At 42.6% G+C, this 21,617-nt stretch overlaps 1 protein-coding gene and 1 pseudogene across 6 annotated transcripts in view; both read left to right on the top strand.

Moving 5' to 3' along the window:
• RHBDF2 (rhomboid 5 homolog 2) overlaps positions 1-21,617 on the top strand; it is a 94,035-nt gene that overhangs the window by 11,113 nt on the left and 61,305 nt on the right. For 4 of the 6 annotated variants that reach the window (XR_015879429.1, XM_088480540.1, XM_088480541.1 and 1 more), the window contains one exon: positions 1,318-1,418. The gene's annotated coding sequence lies outside the window, so the exon portion shown is untranslated. Of the gene's footprint in view, positions 1-1,317; positions 1,419-4,857; positions 4,884-4,903; positions 5,121-21,617 lie in introns of those variants that run through there. The other 2 variants (XM_088480544.1, XM_088480543.1) reach the window with 2 other exon arrangements.
• On the top strand, positions 7,202-7,402 carry LOC148514850 (U2 spliceosomal RNA; annotated as a pseudogene).

The following is a 21,617-nucleotide window of genomic DNA, read 5'->3' on the forward strand; positions in this document are numbered from 1 at the left end:
TGTCACCTTCCATTGTTCGCAACATTTTCCAGGCATGCTCTAAAGCTCCATACTGCCAATGTTCTCTCATACTGTCAATAACATGTCTATGAACTTGAGATACTTGTTCTGCTGAAGTGCACAGCAGTCTTGGTACCAGTTCATTATTAATCTGTTGATGAATTTCCTGTAAGTTACATATCTGTGTATCAGCAGGAATTAATAATAACCTCTCTGCATTTCTTACGTTTGCATATTCTGCCTTAAATCTTTAATTGCCTTTTTGTTATGTTATTTATCTACATTGTCCTTATTTGTAGTCAACAAGATAATGAAGTAGTGTAAACAGACATTTTCCTTTGCTAGTATCCTGTTGCTTCTGAAATATTACCAGAGAATATACGTAGGATGACTCAGTTTGGACACTGATGGACATTAGGGCCAGGTCTCACATGGGGACCCACTAACCTCTAGTTTTCAATTTCCAGTCTGAATCAAAGCAGGTGTGATGAACCTAACTATAGCAAAATTTTCTTATACTGGTGCCTTTGGAGCAATTATTTGTTTAATTTGCGTCTTGTTAAGGCCCCCATACATTTGCAATTGATTGGGGCAATTCGCAAAGACGTTGTGGTTGGCGCAACGGTGAAATCCAATATGTTGGAATTCACTAATTTTGCATTTTTTTTTTAACATGTCCAATTTCACCGATTCCCTGACTGATCGGCAAACATTGATGGCCTCTAGTCAGCATTTCCGACAGGCAGAACAACACTTCAGGTCTGATCTGGAGAACTGCGGATAGCTTTGTAAATGTATGGGGCACTTTAGATATGAGCTATTGATACTGTATGTGTTTTCAGCCCTGTCTCACACATTAACTTTACCACCTGGTGTGGTGACTATATTTTATACTAGCTTAGAAAATTTCAGATGATGAAATAAGCACATAGGTGACATTGTTGCTGTACATGCTGGGTATTGAAATGTTCTATAAAATACAGCTGGTTGTTTTTATTTATTTGCACTATATTTTTGTAGAGCCTACATTTGTCACATTTATGTATTATTTAGACCTATACAGTTTACATTGTATCTTTATTTTCACTGCCTAGTGCATGTTATGTATCTTTTTGAGTTGTGTCTGTAGGTCTGGGTGGGTGAAACATATCCTGGTATCCCATGTATGTATGATGTAGTCACATCCCCCTGCTGACCTTCCATTAAACAGTAAACCATCCCACACTCCCTTAACCCTTCTGTTTAATGTCACTTCTTAGACATAATGTTTGCTTGTTTACTAGGTTTATTAATTTATTTTGTCTGTCCTTTGCTTAGGTGTAGCTGCTGGACAAAGGCCTCAACAGCTGGGGCTGCACTGCACTAGCTGATTTCTTCTGATGAAGAGCTGGATGAACCCTAGCAAATTTGACCTGCAGGTACTCTCTCCCAGGCTTCCTTTTCCCCCTCTTAACAGTGTCTTGGTATCAGTTACATAGCAGGACAGCTGCTCACCCTGAACCTGCTATTATTATTATTATTATTATTATTATTATTATTATTATTATTATTTATTTATATGGCACCACAAGTGTTCCGCAGCGCCTTACAAGGTACATAACCAAAAAGTGACTTCAGTAAAATACAATACAATGAAGGACAAGGACATGGATAATATACATTGATACATAGGTGGCCATAACACCCAATTAAGCAACAAAGCATAGGCACCAAGTGTTAGGTGTCCTAGTGGTGAGTAAGAAGTAAATGAACTATGACTTGTAGTTTGCCTATTAAGTTTGTGATTTTGTCTGTTGTTGCCTCACTCTCATCATCTTTAGGGCAACACGTTACATTTATATTCCTGTGTGTTATAATAGCAATTATTAAAACAAATGTCAACAACCCTCTTTGTGAAATAAATGATGGGTTTATGCTGAGGTCTCCTGAATGTGGCATTTGAGGCAGCTCACATAGAGAACAGTGGTAAACACACAGGAAATGGAGTAAGAGTTGGTAGTTACAGGGAAGTCTCTTACGCTGCAGCTCTGAACCTCCGCTCTCGTTACCACTTCTTGGTTTCCTCTTAATTTTCCTTCCTCCTGTCTTTCTACTGGAGACTGTCTCATGCTCAGTGTTTCATATACTTCTCTGACCTTTTACACTCTTGTAAGTGCAATATCATATCTAAGTGTTAATTTTCCACTTACTGTAACCTAATTCCTGAGTGTCTGACCCCATTATGATCTTGGGAGCAAACTTTTTTTTTTTTTAGTACAATCGTCACCTAGGGACACAGTTGAGGCGGCCTCCTGCCTCACTGATGTCACAGGTTCCTGGAGAATTATTTGGCTGCATTCTCATGAGTATTGGTGATAGTGTGTGTGTGTGTGTGTTTTTTGTACACATTATGTGAATGTGTGCTCAATATAGGCCTTCCAGCCACAACATTTGCACAGTAGCATGCATACCTTGTTTTTTTTTACATTTATGAAAGTACATGTCTGGCTTTTTTTGTGGATGAACTATAATTCAGATAATACAGCATGTCCATTTACCAAAAACTGGTATCATTGCTGAGGCTGAGTAGTATTAATGAAAATTGGCAATAGTCACTGGTTCCCTGTGATTTGATAGGTTAACCTTAGAAAATGTCTACTGCCTCTGTGTTTTACTTGGTTGGGAACTGCCTTATCATTAGGTCTGCTAATGTAAAATCAAATGGCATCTTTTCAGGCCACTTGGCAAATCAAAGTATCGTGTGGTATAATTGCTTAGGTTTGTAAAGCAAATTACTTCTACTACCCCATGGTGCTTTCACAATTTTCATAATCTAACTCCAGTGTATTTTAAAAATACAAAGTACCGTATATACTCGAGTATAAGTCGACCCAAATATAAGCCGAGGTACCTAATTTTACCACAAAAAACTGGGAAAACTTATTGACTCGAGTATAAGCCTAGGGTGGGAAATGCAGCAGCTACTGGTAGTAATCCCCCCTCTGGTACTGTCCCCAGTAGTAATCCCCCCCTGGTAGTGCCCCCAGTAGCAATATCCCCCCCCTGGTAGTGCCCCCAGTATTAATCCCCCCCCCTGGTAGTGCCCCCAGTAGCAATATCCCCCCCCTGGTAGTGCCCCCAGTATTAATCCCCCCCTGGTAGTGCCCCCAGTAGCAACATCCCCCCTGGTAGTGCCCCCAATATTAATCCCCCCCCCTGGTAGTGCCCCCAGTAACAATATCCCCCCTGGTAGTGCCCCCAGTATTAACCCCCCCTGGTAGTGCCCCCAGTAGCAACATCCACCCCTGGTAGTGCCCCCAGTAGCAATATCCCCCCCTGGTAGTGCCCCCAGTATTAACCCCCCCCTGGTAGTGCCCCCAGTAGCAACATCCCCTCTGGTAGTGCCCCCAGTATTCCCCCCCCTCCCTGGTAGTGCCCCCAGTAGCAACATCCCCCCCCCCTGGTAGTTCCCCCATTATTAATTCCCCCCCCCCCAGTAGAGAGAAATGTAAAAAAAAAAACGCTTACCTGTAACCCCGCTCCTGGTCCCGACGCTGCTACAGGCTCCTCCGCCGCTTTGCATAATGGGAGAGACGTCGTCATGACGACGTCTCTCCCATTACCCACTGCGGGAGCCGGAAGATGGCTCCCGCAGTGGGAGCAGCAGTAGCCGCTGAGAGTCTGACAGACTCTCAGCGGCTGCTGATTACACCAAACACATAGCTGCCGGCTCCGGCGGCTGTGTGTTTGGCAGTGTGTAGTGCTGACCGAACTCCGTCCGGTCAGCGCTACACACTCGGTGCAGGCTGTGTCACAGTGACACAGTCTGCACCGCGGCCCGCATGGTACGCTACTCAGCAGCGTACCATGCGGGCATGACTCGAGTATAAGCCGAGGGGGTGCTTTTTCAGCACAAAAAATGTGCTGAAAAACTCGGCTTATACTCGAGTATATACGGTAATTAATGCAATTGCAGGTTTGTTACCACTATGTGAAATTTATATATATCAAGGGCTTTGTATTACTGAGCAGCATACACGGAATAATGGTTTTGATGCAAAGATTGTTGTGTTTGGTCAACATTGCTACTGACTTTTCATACCTAAAATGTAAATACAGAGCAGGGTAAGCTGTTAAACTGGACACCCTTTTAAGCTGGGTACACACTGACAGATATTTTGGGCGATCAATTGATCGGCTAATATATATGGTGCCCGTCAGCCAGTATGTACCAGCGATATGTCTGTGAACGACGTTGTTCAGACATATCGTGTCGGCTGTGCTGCAGACATCTGTCCATCAGCAAGTTTGTACAGGCGGTCTGCCGACCGCCCGTACACATGCAGCCACGGAGAGGGCGGCGGACCTGTGGCCTCCTGGAAGATGGTCGTTCAGTGTATATGAACGATCATCATCTACAGATATATCTGCAGATCACTTGATCTGCAGATATATCTGCTAGGTGTGTACCCACCTTTATAAATAGCTGAAGATAACGTAATCCCACAGATATCTGAGTGTGCTGCATCCGTACAAGCGATATATGATCATCTTATCTATAGCCATGATCATTATCTTCTCTATAGCAGTTGGCTCCATATTGGGCAAGTTGGTAAATGTGGTCAGAGGATGACATGAAGTGCTTGTCAGACTTTATGAATAGACCCCAGTTCTAGGCTGAAGCCACAAACCTCCTCATTTTGTCTAATTTCTCCTTCATCCACTAGGGGACACTGGAGGCTAAAGAGAGTGGGGTATAGACGGTGCTAAGTGGAGCTGGGCACTTTAAATTTCAAGAAGTGTGACTAGCTCCTCCCCTCTATACCCCCCTCCAAGCCTCAGTCTAAGTTTGTGCCCGAGTGGAGCTGGATGTATAGACACACTCTCCTCAGGGATTTTTAATTGTAAGAGTGCTGCTGCGCTGAAGTAAGAAATTAAATTGATGACAGACATGCAGTAGCTGCGCTGCCTGTCTGCACCGATGGAGCTGCCGGGGGACCCACTCGCAAGTGCATGCACTTCGCCTGGGGTCCCCGACTGCTGAGACCACTGTCAATAACAGGAGGTTCCACATGCCGCTGCGTGCAGCGCGCATAGCGGCCCCCATCGGTCACACCGCCACCGGCAGCATGAGCAGCTCTGTAAGTAGACCCTGGCTCCCTGAGTAGCGGGGTAGCCAGGTTATTATATAAAAGTAAAAGGCGGTGCACTTAGCAGCAGGCTGCTCCGACTAGTGGAGCAGCAAGACAGCTTACAAGAAGCCACTGTGGCCGTGTGACAACAGAGGTCTGTCGCTCGGTTGTAAGAAGCCAGTGCTTACATAAAGCTGTGATTGTGCAGTGGTAATACCCTGCTGTGTTTATGAAGACATGTAAATGTTGTACAATTTGAGCGCCATAGCAGGGGGGCGGAGCTTAGCTCCGGAAAGCCCTGCTTCTCCCTCACAGCAGCCCCAGCGCTTCTCTGGCTGCTGCAGAGCCCCGGAGTGTCTCATACACTTCGCTGTGAGAAAGCCAGTGTTAAAATGTACAGTAATAGCGCGCTCACTACTATGATTGAGCGCCAAAGCAGGGGGCGGAGCCTAGCTCCGGAGTCCTGCTGGGGGAGGAGCTTATTCCCGTGGGCGGAGCCTAGCTCCGGAGCCTAGCTCCGGAGCCCTGCTTCTCCCTCACAGCAGCCCCAGCGCTTCTCTGGAAGTGCTGGTGGCAATTACAGAGACCCTGTTGGCTGCAGACATGAATATATCACTGCTGCTTACAACTGGTGGCCTTATCCTGGACTGTGGTACACAGTGGGCTGTAGGCAAGGCAGGAGAGCATGTAAGTATCAGTGAATACTTCCTTCTATGCCTAAGCATATTCTTGCACTGCAAGGAGCCCTATTAGGCAAGTGTGGTTCTCTCCTGCTCCTCTTTGGATACCAGTTTCCTATTTTGACCTGTTTCACAACACTTTTTACTGTTGTGTGTGGTGGGGTCAATATGTATCATGACATCTATACGATATTTTCCTGCAAATATTGTGCAGGATAGTCACAGGGGCAGTCAACTAACTCCCTGTTGTGTTCGCAGATGGTGTGGTGTTTGGTGTTGCTGCGTCGCAGCGCTGGGGGTTCGTTTTCCACTGCGGTTCTGGCTGTGTGGAGTTTGTATGTTCTCCCTTTTAATATAACCACGGCCACACCTCCCCGTATGCACCCTGGGAATAACCAGGTGTTGTAGGTAAACAATATTACTCCAAGACAGCAGATTCTCCGCGTTGGAGTAATAAAGCAACTGAACTTTGGCCTATGGCGGACTGTCCTTAATGACTTTATTCCATTAGCAGTCACATATAGAAAGTGGTGGCGTTCTATTACGTTTGCCTTATATGCCTCCAGGAAGTGATAGCCGCGCGTAAGGCGCTGGGTCTTAAGTAGTGACCTCTCTGCTGAGCAGAAAACAATGAAGGGGCTTCCAGGTCAGGTACTCTAGAAGCATGATCTTCAATTACACTATGCCTCTCTCCCGTACCACTAAACAGATGTGATGGAAGATTTATTTTCTGTAAAACACCAGGTATTGCAGTTTCAGGCTAAGGACACTAGTCCTGCTCCACCATATTTCTTTTTAAAGAAATAAAATACCAGTTTCATTAACATTGGATTATGTTTTCATGTCAGTTTGGAAACAAGTTTCAGATGTCGAGACGGTCATTATCTTTTTCTCCTTTTGAGGCATAAAGAAGTGAACTTTACCTTACTATTGTAGGTCCTTCGGTTTCGTGATTGTCGACGTTACTGGTTCCTGGGACCATGTCTTTTAAAGACGTTGGGCTGGAGTTTGAAGTATACTCTTAAATAAATAAATATATATATATATATATATTTATATATTCCTCCACGTGCGGCACTCAATGGAATTTGAAAAGCATTTATACAGCTGCCATAGCTTGCAACGTTTCGGACTTTAATAGCCCATCTTCAGGCTTCAGACATGATAACATACATACATGTTCGTCCATGCAAGATGACGTTTTGCCTCTTTCTGAGTTCCGTTTTTTTGGAGGGAAAAATCCGAACTCAACGTGCAAACTCTAACCTATCCGAGCCTGCACATCCCATATATATATATATATATATATATATATATATATATATATATATATATATATATATATATATATATATATATATATATAATATGCACATATGCACACACACACACTCTGCTGCGCTGCAGGTGATCGTTTCTCTGCCTTTTGGCTAAGTTCAAATGTGGTATCTGTTCTTTTCAGATCAATATAAAAAAATACGCCCTCTATCTGGGGGCTATATATTGCTGTGGTCTGTCATTGTAATCTGCTGAAGGCGGATGTGGAATTAAGACAATTGCTTTCATTAGCAGATATTGTATTACTTGCAATTAATTTAGATATATGGTTTTCTCTAGTTACTGGAGATTACTCATTTTATATTCCGTCTGCGACTCTTCCCCCTAGAAGTTCTTTCACAGGACTCTCGCCTAGGCCCTAAGTGACTCTCAACAGTACCATTAGACATGGATAGATTATACATTTTTCTGAAGAGATTCATTTGGATTCAGCAGACGTTACAATTCTGGGTAGGCTCAGGGACACCTTATGTCAGGGTGCATGTTTCCAGTCTCCTCCTTAGGGAGATGGTTACGGTATTCAGGGCCTTTCTTTATGGACGTTTTCACTCCCGGAAGTTTCAGCTTCTCCTCTCACTGGACAGAATCCAGTCTTTTCCTTTACCAATGGGTAGGGTTAAGTTCCAGAACTCTGATCTCTTCTCTGGAGGTTGCACTTAATACACCTACTGGAGGGAAGAGATTCGGAGAGTGGGATTGGACTCTTCTCACCACAGAAGTGAGTCTGACAGGATGGGGGACTGTGATTAAGGATCTGAGACCGCTTGACCTCACAGTAAGCAAGTCTGCTGCTAAAGGTATTGGATTTGCGGAGGGTGTTCTACACTATTCAAACTGCATATCACCTGTTGCGGAGTCAGGCGGTCTGAGTCCAGCTGGACTTCGCCACAACCTTGGCGTTCATTAAACACCTTGTCGACAAAGTTCGCAATGAGAGTTGTAACTTGGTAGGCAGACCTTCTCAGCCGACCGCTTGCATATGGGGTCTTCATTCGCAGGTTTTTCAATAGCTGGCCCTACGGTAGGGTTTTCAACATGTCGACCTGTTGGCATCAAGAAAAAAAAACAACTGCCTCTCTACTGCTCTTGATTGAGAGTACTGGGGGTTGTGACAGGATACGCACTGTCAAATCCGTGGCAGTTCCAATTTTGTCTACCTGTTTCCTCTTCATCAGATTCTTCTAAGGGGAGAAGGCCAGGGTTCTGTTGGTAGCTCCGGATTGTCTTTGCGGAGCTTGGTATTCTGATCTTCGACTCCTGTTGATTAACGATCCACGGCCTCTGCCTCTCAGAGAACATTTTTTACTACGGGGGTCCTCTAGTCTGTCCAGACTCTCAGCTGCTACGTTTCACAGCGTGGCTATTGAAAGGGCCATCTTAGGATGTAAAGGCATACCATTCAGAGTAATCCCTACTCTTGACACCCGATAAGAGGTTACTTCTATACATTGCCACCGGTTTTGGATGATTTATGTTTCAGGGTGTGAACGTAGATGAGTTCTCCCTACAAACTTCAAACTAGCCAGACTTTTGTTTTTTATGCAAGCTAGTTTCTCAACACTGCTGGGTTCTCTGTTCCTCCTACGGCTCCATGGGATTTGGATCTCGTACTTTCATTCATACAGTCTCCTCTGTTCGAACTGCTGTAGTAGGTGGAGTTAAAATACCTTTCGTGGAAGGTAACACTTCTTCTTGCTCCGGCCTCAGCCAGGAGGGCGTCTGAGATCTAGGGGCTCTATCCTGTTGTCCTCCAGACTTGTTTTTTCCTGGGGTTAGAGCGGATTCCTGTACTACAATGGACTTTCTTCCAAAGGTGGTTTTCGTTTTTTCCGCAGGAACAATTGATTATGGTGCCGGTTCTTCCACAAGATTCACCTTCATTCTAGACCCTTATTGGTTGTTAGGGCTTTTCGTTTTTTTTTGTGGACAGGACTGCAGCCATAAGTGCTACAGACACTCTTTGTTTTGTATGCTGCGGTTCATCCTGGCTAGCAAGCCTCCACACAGTCGCTGGCCTCCTAGAGTTGTCTGTCCTTCGGACAGGCGGATATTGCTTCCTCTAGGGAGCGTCCACCTTTTTTATTTTAGAGCATTCCTCTCGCTCAGTCAGATCCTCATGGGCGGCTAATCGCGGGGGTTTTCCATGGGGTTTCTTTGCCAAGTGGCTACTTGGTCTAACCATCATACCGGTTTTGTTTTTTACAGATTTGACATGTTTGCGGCCTTTGCAGCGCAGCATGTCCTGTCTGCTTTGCAGGGTTCTCAGCGCTTTCCCGCCCGTAATGGGAGCTCTGGGACGTCCCCACTGTCTTTAGCCTCCAGTGTCCCCTAGTGGATGAAGGAGAAAACAGGATTTTGGTACTTACCGATAAATCCCTTTCTCCGATTCCATAGGAGACACTGGACGCCCACCCTGCGCTGTTCCTTCCTGCCAGGGTTGGGGTCATTTTATGTTATGACTGTTAGAGACTTGTTTGATGTCTCTGGTTGTGTTACTGTTATTTCAAACTTTTCATATGTTCTGTGTACTTGCTTCGCCTCCTCCTCTTTGATTTGTTTTTTCTCAGCTTTTTCGCAGCTCAATTTTCTTAGACTGAGGCTTGGAGGGGGGTATAGAGGGGAGGAGCTAGTCACACTTCTTGAAATTTAAAGTGCCCAGCTCCACTTAGCACCGTCTATACCCCACTGTCTTTAGCCTCCAGTGTCCCCTATGCAATCTGAGAAAGGGATTTATCGGTAAGTACCAAAATCCTGTTTTGGTTACCAAAATGGGTGGACAAATAATACCGTGATACTTGACACTTGGGCTGAATTACTAGGATCAGCCCTTGTTTGGTCACCTATAGAGAGAAGTTAAGGCCCCCATACATGCGATATGGCAGCCGATCCGATGGTTTGGAACGATATCGCTGCTGTATCGTACCATGTGTGGGCATGATATCGGCCAGTGCGCGGTCCCGTGGGGTCATACATCGAACTTCCAGATCTTACTGCATGTACACTTGATCTGGGGAAGTGAAGTATGATCCCATGCAGCGCTATACGGGTGGGGGAGCGGGTGCCGGCATATCAGGGGGTCGTGCAGCGTATAAATCCCTGTATGGGGACAGCCCGATATGTCGGCCATCGGATCGGACTTCTCGTTGAAAGGTGCATATCGCGTCGTGTATGTGGGTCTTTAGTGTTATCTGTATTAGATTCTGCATCTTTTGTTAAGTGTCCCTGGCTGTAAAGGTCCAGATACAGAGGTCATTGTACATGTTTGCGCACCTTTTCCCCTTTTGCGTAATTAAGATCACTATCGGTTTCACCAAGACAGGTTATTTCAGTATGAATTATTTCATTTCTACACTAAGCAAATATAAACAGTTAAGTTTTCTTTCAGTATAAAGCTGCACTCCCAGGTAGGGGAAAAAATGAAAACCAAATCCCATGCAGAATCATGCAGCCCTTTTTCGCAGAGCTTCATCTCCCAGCCCATAAACAGGGCAGTGGGAGAGGGAATCGGGGGAGGGGGGACGAAGCAGAACTTGAAATTTCCCTGCTATCCTGTGATGTGGCAGCTGATTTGTCCTTGCGTACATACCTCCCAACAGTAATAGGTATCTGGAAGTGCTTTACTAGTCTGTAAATAAAAATAAATGTGAGGCTTTTAATATTGTTGTGACAACGGAGAATTGTTGTGATCAGAGAGCCAGGTCTAATTGTATGTAAGCAGTAATGTATTCCCCTAACACACAGCCATTGCACTTTCCACATTTTGCTTCCAAACTCATTATACTGCAACAGTTCTAACATTTTAAAATGAGCAAAAAAAACTACAATTCTATTTCTTTTTTTATTGGGGGAGAGGGTCTTTTAAAGAGCTAGTTGTGATATACTCCTGATACTGCACTATATGTGTTGCAGTATTTTACCCATCACACTCTGTTTTGTTATTTGGTGAATCTTACAGGATATTGTACATGTTCTGCTTTATCGTGCGGTTCATGTTGGTTGTAAAACGCTCACTGTTTTTAGGGTGGAGTGAGAGGGCTTTTGTTTAGTACTCCCTCCCAAGACAAAGCCCCCTTGGACAAGTATTTGCTATGGATTCCGTCTACATGGTTATTTGTAAGTTGTTGTGCTGCCAGTTATCATCTTTGCATTATAGCTTATTTGTGCTGGTTGTTACTAAGCACTAACCACCTGTTAATGTGACTCCTCTAATTTTTGAACATTCTCAGATGTTTGACAAGTGACGCAATTGTTTTTCATTCTGTCCTGCTAAAATTAGAGCACATTTTCTAATCCTCATTTTGACAAACCCTATTAATAAGTAAAAATACAAGTCACACCTAAATATGTCACAAACTCTGATTTGTCATAACCCACCCTCCTTTATTTTTTTTTTACAGCAAAAGCTATTCTTTTAATTATTTGCTGTCATTGTATAAACAAGAATAGCTGCAGATGGGAATGTTTGAAGTTAGCATTTGACTTCCATAAGTGATTCCTATAAAGAGAGGAAAAGGCCATTATGTGAGTTGAGCCCAGTTCATGACAAGATTTTTACTGGGGGGGCCTATATTTACTAAAAGATGATTTTAACCAATTAACAGCGATGTTGTGTTTCTGGAGCTAAATCACTCGCTTATTAAATTTGTTAGTAAATGTGTCATTTAGTCCCAGAAACACACATCGATATTGAAAGATTTAGATCAATTTGAAATTGATTTAAATCAACCTTTATTAAATTTACCCTTAAGAATCAATAACTGTTTCACTCCTACACAACTGCTTGTTAAAGTCATACGTTATTTGAAAAAAAAAAAAAAAAATTGTAAACACATTTTCGGAATGTTCAACATGAATATCAAGAACATGATTGGCGACAATTATTTAAATGAATGTGTAACTGGGGTTAGGGATATGACTGCATATTAAGCACGATATAATTTTTTTTTAATAATGTAACACATTGCCCTATGTGGACAGTTTACACATTTTGCATGACCGAATGGTTGAAGATTTGGCACTTTGCTGCACCGTAACCAAAGTAACTTTGCAAGGCTTTTTAACCAATCACAGTCCAGACATACCTTACATAACTCTAGCCATACATCCCCTCCCCAACTTAATGCATACCAGACATTGTGGTTGTGCAGTATTTTAGTGTTTATCTGTAATCTAAATTTTTGCAGATAGTATCTTCTATTTAGTAATTTCCTTTTATTCCATCTTGGACAACGGATACCAGTTGGCAGATTTAATTAATGTTTCGTATAAAGCAGGTTTACTAACCTCTTGCAGAAACCATCTGCCCAACAGCAGCCCAGTGATCTTTATATTTGCTGACATGTACAATAGCAGAAGAAAACCTCAGTGCTCTTTAACCACACCTGTAGCTGAAATTAACAGGCAGCCGTTAAAAAGGAGGAGGAAAACTGCAACCCCCACAGAAACCGTAGATCAGAAAAATCAATAACCGCACTAGTATATAATTATCTCTGTTCAATAAAAAGCATAAAATTTTTATTGGAAACAGTAACAAATCATGAATTAGAGAATATACTCCAAATATGGTACAATTTATTAAATCTAAAATTAATGACCAAAAAATTTAACATAATTATCATAAACTAAATACAATAATGGTATATTGCAACTGTATTGATATATAGCCGATGTGTTTCCATCAGATCCTGAAGGTTAATTAATTAGTGTTATATTGAAGGCTTGAGGAATACTGTATCCAAGTGTCGATGTTAGAATTACTTTAAAGTAACAATATAGTGAAGGAACGTTCCGTCCAGATATAAATAGTACCTGTTAAATAGTAACACTGTGTCCACAACCCACCTTTTGAGATTATCCATGCTGCTTGACTGTAAACCTCAGTGGAGCAGCGGGAAAAGTACCTGTAAGATATATAGCCATGCTATCCCTCGGTGTGGTTACGGATACCCCAAGTAAGAACACACATTGGCTGCTGGATCCGGTTGCGGCTATGCAGCTAACCGCAAAACTCCACCAGATGTAAGTAACCACGTCTCTCTCTCCAAATGGGCAGCTTTATCGAGGAGATTTGTTCACCACAACTTTGGTGGCACGGCCGCAACTTGACGAAGATCTCCAAAGTGAATAGTGGTAAGTAGTTATAGGACATGCAGGGTAATACTGATCTGGCTTCAGGACACACACACTCAGGCAGCGGGCAGCAACGCGTTTCATCCCTATCCTGGGACTTTTTCAAGCTGTGCCCATAATCCAAACCCCTTCCTTTTAAGTAGTGGAAGTTGTAGATCTAATTAGTACTTGATTAGGATCCACATATTGTCATATTGTATTAGAATCAAAGACAGAATCCTCCACTAGTAACTATAGTAGTATATAGATCTATAGTTACATATATATTCTAATTAACAAAAATGAATCACCTGAAAACAAAGTATTCTCTCTCCCTCTTCTGATGGACATGTACAATGAATTATCTAATGATGGGCAGCATTGGAAATGGGTAAATGTAATATACATTCACTGGACAGATCAGCATCACTGCGTACGTTACATAGAAACATAGAATTTGATGCAAGAACCACTTGGCCCATCTAGTCTGCCCTTTAATGTTGCTGCCAGACCATTCTTGCTGCCAAACCATTCTTGTGACTCTCTTAGGGGCATATTTACTAAAGTATGGGTTTATAGAAGTGGAGATGTTGCCCATAGTAACCAATCAGATTTTACTTCTCATTTATCTATTACCTTCTAGAAGATAATGGCTACAATCTGGTTGGTTGCTACAGATGTGTCTACATACATCTATCCTCCATGCGCCACACAACGTGGGAGCTCCATGTGCCTCGGCGCCGAGCGTCTTTCGTGCACGTTCTACCTTCAAATGCGTCTTATTCACTCAGTGATGCGAATGGAATCAGTATGTTTAACCACTGGATGTGAGCCAGGCAGTTCAAATCCCGACGCCAGCAGCCCAATGGAGAAGATCCCGACAGCGGACGTAAATTTACTATTCCTAACCCACCTTTTAGGGGGGCTAACCCTAACCTCCCCCCCGTTAGTGCCTAAACCTAACCCTCCCCAGGGGGGGTGCCTAACCCTAAATCCCCACGGGGGTGGTCCCTAACCCTCCCCCCATTCCCGGCTACACCCATCGTTGGACGATCGGACCGGCGTCCAGTCAGAGTTCCGGCGTCGGGATTAACATAGCAGTCTGTATTTTTCGATGCCTATGTTAGATCCGTTGCTGGGATTACACTGTCGGTATTGAGACCAGCGGCCATACGTCCGCCCGTCTCATAACTACATACCGATGCGAATAGCTTGCACACGCCGATTCTGCTGAATAAAATTATATGCAGCATGCATGTACTCTCTGTGCATCTGCGGGGGTACCTGCATGTGAAATGCTACGTTAGTGTCAACAACTGTAACGTAGCGTTTCGCATGCAGATACGCCCGCAGACGCACAGAGAGCATAGGCATGCTGCATATCATTTTAATCAGCAGAAGCTGCTTGTGCTAGCTATTCGCATCACTGTGTGATTAAGACGCATTTGGAGGTAAAAAGTTGCACAAAAAAGATGCTTGTAGCTACCGAGTCACGCCACAATTAGAAGGGCTGTTTAACGCGCAAGGAGGCTAGATGTATGAGGACACATCTGTATGAGCGATACCGCCACTTCTATAAACCCGCACTTTATATATGCCCCTTAGGGTCTAGCTGGGACAATAGCTGCAGTGAAACAACAAACTGTTAGAGGCTACCTGGTATAAAAGGCCTGATTCATTAAGGATACCTATTGCGATCGCAGCTGCGAAAATAGGCTAATGTTTGCAATCGCAATGCAGTCGCAGACTAACATAAGGACGTTCACACCCATAATACTTTGCAAGTCTGCAAAATCATTGGTAACCTAGAGTACCATCGGAGCCTCACTTGCACAAGGTCAGACCTTACTCAAATTGCTAACCTCATCGCACACGGTGAAAGCCCAAGCTGCGTATGGCATCACAGTGGCTAATTTATGCATGCCCCTGTAACAGCGGTCAAACGCCCTGGCACGCCTGCGTTTATAACTTGCCTCCGGGATGAACTTACACCACTGACAATATAGATGAGTTGTTAACGACTGCAAATCATTAACAATCTATCGTTTGGCAGCAAATATACTCACAATGTATCTGCTGGAATTTAAATTAGACAGATGAGAAGGGTAGATTGTGAGAAGGACCTTGAAATATAATGATTGTGACTATATCATTACTAATCCACATTTTAAGTGTTAAATTATAAAAGTCTGTCAATATTGTGCGATATACTTTTGATCTGCAGTCTGTGCTTTTCCAAAATTCTCCCAATGCATTGCAGAACAGATTTATGCATCTGAGAACTGACTGTGCTTATGTCTATATAAGTTCAGTCCTGGTATTTGTTTTAGAGCGTGGCTGTATCCTATTCATTTTTTATATTGAAATTTTAAAAGTATATAGTGAGGTCCTCCAGGATCTCAGTTGCAAATAGAGATCTGTATCTGGCTTCTCCTATACATATCACCACTTCTACAGTAGATGCTGTGTGACCATGACATCTTGGTTGTTATTCCATTACGTTTTTAGTGGCATCAGCATGTTGTGATCGCTGAATTCTTTAGTGTCCTTCTACTTGTAGTAGGTGAATATAAAATAAAAGTAAAAACGGCTAGGTAGGTAACATGTCTTGACGATCTAGGCGTAAGAAGTGTGCTCGGAATATTTGGTTGTAATAAGTTGACTTTTTAATTAGCTCAATGTAGTGCAATGGTCATTTGAAGAGTAGGAAGTGAGTGTTCTTTTATTATGCTATGTTCCTATCAGTAAATACAGATTACTATTAGCCACAAGATATAATCTATGTGGGTACTGCATAAAATGTAAATTACTGTGACTGATGTTGGAATGTGACCAGTCAAAAAAGTGGCACTATAGTCTCATTACAGAGGTGCAGATAAGGGGATGTAGTTACCGGTCTCCATACCGACAACTGAATTCCGACAAGACTTAAAATAGGCGTCGAAATACCGATGCCTATCTTAATCCCGACGCCGGAGGACGCCAGCCCGAACAAGGTAAGTCCGGGGCGCCCTTAGCTGCGGGAAGGAGGGGGGTGGTTTGTGTGAGGGTTATGTTTATGGAGCGTTAGCAGGGTTAGCTTTTTTTTGGGGGGGGGGGTTGGTCAGGCAACCTTAGGGGGGACGGTTAGGGTTAGGCACCCCTGGGGAGAGGTTAGAGTTAGGTCTAGGGTGCGTAAGGGGAGGTTAGGGTTAGGCACCTCTAAGGGAGGGTTAGGGGGGAGTGGGGTAGGGATAGGGTACTTACCTGCCCTGTTTAGATCTTCTCCCTTCGAGCTGCCGGCATCGGGATATGAACCGGCGACTATTCAGCCGCTGGGACTTCATACCCATTCCCGGATAAGATACCATACGAAAAGACATAGCCCAGATAGAGATAGAAACAGGTAACAAAAGTGTAAAATATATATGTTTAAACAGTGTAACAGGAATGGGGCAAGTGCTTATAAAAGAATAATCATATTGAACGGTAAAAACTAGTCTGAGGGTGATATAGTGCCTTTTCTATGCTAGTAGTTTTTGAATGTCCTACATATGTAGGATTAGTATAGTAACTCAATAAATTATACCTTCCTAAAACTTAGAATGCCTACTGTCCTCCATTATTTGACTCAAAATCGGAGAGAACACAGGGCAGAAGGAAACACCACTCAACTCTCTAAATTTTAATGTAATGTTCTTGCAGCGTCGGGTGGTATTATCTGGTTATCACCATAGGCTACACTAACTACTAAGCAAGCACATTATTTGAAATAAATTACTCTGCACATTCAAGGGCTCCATCATTTGGAGAGCAAACACCAGTATAGGAAGCATAGGGTACTTTTAGTGCCCTACCCCCATCTCTGGAAGTGTCAGTGTTCTCTGAAGAGCAGGGTTAAATTGTCTGGTGATTACCAGTCAATAACTACTAGTGGTGCTCATCATTTGCAAGAAGGGTCTCTGCTCCCAGTTCTATAGGGGTGCTCTGAGACTTTAACACCACCACCACATCTGATGCACTTAAGATTTTCTTTTTAATCAATTGGGCTGTGTGTAAGCCATGTGCCCTTTGAGTCATCACTGCTCGACACTGGAGTGGGACATGTTCTCAGCATTTTTTGTGCACATGCTGAGATTTTAGGCTTATCCTTGGCACTTTTAAGTATGAGTTGTCCAAAAAGAAAACCCCTTTTAAAAAGACAATAAAGGGAATAACCTCAATAAGATTCTTCTCTTTCCTGCACCCATAAGCTGGGTACACACTAGATGATTCTTTGCCTGATTCCGGCAGATCGGAATGACAAATAGTCTAATGTGTACCCACTGTCGGGCAGTGCGCGCTTCTGTGGGGTCATCAGCCGCATCGTCAGGTTGGCCCTACATGCAGGCCAACCTGGCGATGCGACGGACGCATCTAGTGTACTGGCCGGGGGGGGGGGATCATCTGATCCGCACGTCATTTCGTTTGTATCCAGCTGTATTCACTACCTCCCATCCAAGCTCGGTCCTCCTTTTCTCCTCTAGAAATGTTGCTAGAATACACTATTTGCCCACGTTGAAACCAAAACTCTCGCGCTCACAACATTCCACCTCTACACTACTGCATGGTAAGACTGATACCTCTTGATGTTTCATATTTGCCACACAGCCCAGTAATTCCCTACACTGCCTCCCCCTTATCTTCCAGAATTGTAATTAAACAAAAAAAAAATGCCTAACCATACGATCCTCATAACTTTTAAAGCTTAAGATATCTCTCGCATTCTTTTAGATGTGTGCCTTCTCTCTTGTACAAACAATAAACTGAAATATCTGCACTAATAGATAATAAGGAGAATTGATACAAGCCGATCACCACCAAGACTAGATTATAAAGAATACAAACAATTTAATACAGTGAATAAAATTATTTGACCGGTCAAAATATCAGCAAATAAAGTACATACAATAATAATCACCTACAGTAATTTAGACTTCATGAATCAGACATTTATAGGGTTATAAATTAATCCCAAATATTAATACATGCTATTTTATAGTAAAGTTGTAGCTAGCAAAATAGTCTAAATGGAATTAAACAGATCTGAAAAAATCGGCTGGAAGAGGTGGATCAAAAAATAATAAATAAAATACACACACACACACACACACACACACACACACACACACACACACATATATAAATGTGTGTGTGTAAAAATAATTTATTTTTTAAAAATATAAATGTTATTCCATAGTGTCCACATATAAGCAATGTTAGAAATCTTCAGTCTCACCCAGCAAGATCAATTGTATAATAGGAATCATAGGAAACTTGTATCCTTGCTTAAATAAGCATATCACCTTCACGGTTCACAATCCTGTGTACATAATTAGATAGCTGTGAGCATCGGAGGAGGCTCCAGAGAGACGAGCTGTAAGCGGCTCCTCAATGTACCAATGTCCGTCCGGCCGCGTCTCGATCCTGCCTCAAGCTCCTGGTAACCGGCTGTTATCCAGCAAAACCCCGAATCTCACGTGCCCGTGAAGGGTTGATAGAAACAAATAATTGACACTACAGATGGGTCCAAAGATCAGTTCTCTGACGCGTTTTGCTCCGTAAAGCTAGGGCTTTTTCAAAGAGTGAATCCTAGCCCTAGCTTTACGGAGCGAAACGTGTTTGAAACATCGTGGATCTGGTATCCTGTATTTGTGACTGAATGACCCGTGAGTGCCGCTCTGCTGTGGGTACATATTTGGGCTTGGAACTTGGTCCTGAGAAGGCACCTGGGCAAGTACATGTTTAGTTTTTGGAGTGCCGGCCTGTCGCTTTGTTATATATATATATATATATATATATATATATATATATATTATACTTTGTATTATAATATACTTTGTATTATTTTTTGATCCACCTCCTCCAGCCGATTTTTTTCAGATCTGTTTAATTCCATTAGACTATTTTGCTAGCTACAACTTTACTATAAAATAGCATGTATTAATATTTGGGATTAATTTATAATCCTATAAATGTCTGATTCATGAAGTCTTAATTACTGTAGGTGATTATTATTGTATGTATTTTATTTTGTTTGCTGATATTTTGACCGGTCAAATAATTTTATTCACTGTATTAAATTGTTTGTATTCTTTATAATCTAGTCTTGGTGGTGATCTGCTTGTATAAATTCTCCTTATTATCTATTAGCGCAGATATTTCAGTTTATTGTTTGCACCTTGGCACACCTGGTAGTCAGGTGTAGTTTAGTGTGCTACCACAAGCACACTGTGTATATCTGCTGCTTTAATTAGAACATATATCCATACAGACGGTTATATTTAATTATAATCCATGTGATTTGTGGTTACGATTTATATTAGCGCTGAGTATTTCATTGTAGGTTTCTTCTCTCTGGTAACCTTTCCCTCCCGCGACAAGATCTCTCCCGTGCTGCTAGCCACTCATGGAACTCCTTTTCATTTCTTATCAGAAGCTCCCGTAGCCTTAAGATCCTTGAACTGTCTCTGAAAACCCATTTCTTTATTATTTACACTGGTGCACCCCCACCACTTTTCGAACTTTCACTGAGATTAAAACTCATTTCTCTTGTTTCACCTTGGTCCTTTCTCGCGAGCAGGGACCCTCCCTATCCTTTGTTTTGACATCTGCACCTGTATGTCTTATGTATTCTGTTTCAAACACTGTTTGATCCTGTGCTGCCTTATACCTCATCAACAACAGTAATAATGTACGTATTAACATTATTTTTACTTTCTGTGTAAATGTATGTATATGTGTGCATACATACATACATACATACATACATGCATACATACATACAACGCGTAAAATAAGTATTGAACACATCAACATTTTTCTCAGTAAATATATTTGTAATAAGGCTATTGTAAAGATATGATAGCATTCTTAAGGGGCCTATCCATTACCCGACTTTGTGAACAATCCGACCAAAGCCAGGAGGTTTTGGTCGCATTGTTCACAAAGTCGGGTAATGGATAGCCAGCAAGGACCAGTGATGCACGTGCACGCTGGGTCCTTGCTGTCCCCGACTGTCTACTGAACATGCTCGTCAGGTTTGGCATGTTCAGGGATAGGAGGTCGGGCTCCTTCACTGAATGCCGTTCAGTGAACGCCGTTCAGTGCGGTGCCCGCACCCCGGCGACCTGAAGGTCTGAACACTAGACTAGACTTTCAGGTCGCCTAATAAATAGACACCTTTTAAAGGTTCTATTTTAGATACTTTCTATTTTTTTAATGAGAGCTCCGCAAGGAAGGAGTTCTTCTTTTCTTTTTTTTCTTTTCTCTTCATATGTGACTCCCCACTGACTCAGGGGAGCACCCCCAACTTACACTTTTTTATAGTTTTACTTTGTTTACATTATGAGGGAGCACCCCAACTTAGTTTTTTATAGTTTCACTTTGTTTACATTATGAGAAATATGTTTTTACTTTATCTCTTTGATAAAATTCTTTTAAGCCAGTGTGGAATTCGCTTGCATTCTTTTGATTTGTAGGTGTGGTAACATGCATATCTATTTCATTGGTTTCCTCATGCCCGAAAAAAGCACTGAGATGATCATCCTCAGCACAGAGCCTGCAAAGGGTTTTACTTCAAAATATAAATTTGTGAGGTACCCCTGAAAACTAGGCAGTACCAGTCAGGCCTGGTGGCACACAGTGGCGTCCCTCTATAATAATAACCAGCCCGAGGCTAGTAAGCACAGGGCTCAATTCCCTATGGAAATCAGGCAAAAATGTGGCCACCACTCTCTAGAAAGCAAAGCTTCTGCTGAAAACAAATTGGTTCTTCACACACGCCTGCTTAGTAGATGTGGGGTGATTACAAAAAGTAGTAAAGCATTTTGATGTGTTGCACTAGTGGTCCCAGCAAGCACTAGCTGCCATAATGTGGTTGTACTAGACGTGTCAAAAAACCCATGACTGCCAGAGCTTGCTGAACTACTAGAGCAAGCATGTCCTAGCATACAGGGCCCACTGGAACTAGTGCTCCTTGACATTCCCCCTAGAGAATTATCACTATTGCAAAGGGACCCCAAGCTGTGGGCGTCCCTACCTTAATTCTAGAAGCCATAGCAGGCATAAAGTAGTTTTTGTATACACCTCCACCGCCATATATTAGAGAGAATGTGCTATAATGTATTCTTAATACCAGTAGCCCTGTATTTTCCTTTTTGAAAATGTGCAATCGTTTCTTACTTTTTTATGGTGTCTCTACCAATATCTATTCTTATGGGAATTTGCAGTGTCACTTCTTTTAATGTAAAGAATTTTATAGATGAAGATTTTTTTCATTGAATAGCCTCATGTGCAGATGTGTCATCGTACACAGTTGCCGCAGTCATGCCAAACAGACCTTCTCTGCGTTCCAGGTCCG

The sequence above is a fragment of the Taudactylus pleione genome, unplaced genomic scaffold (genome assembly GCF_031769625.1).
Source record: "Taudactylus pleione unplaced genomic scaffold, aTauple2 ptg000256l, whole genome shotgun sequence".
NCBI lineage: Eukaryota > Metazoa > Chordata > Amphibia > Anura > Myobatrachidae > Taudactylus > Taudactylus pleione.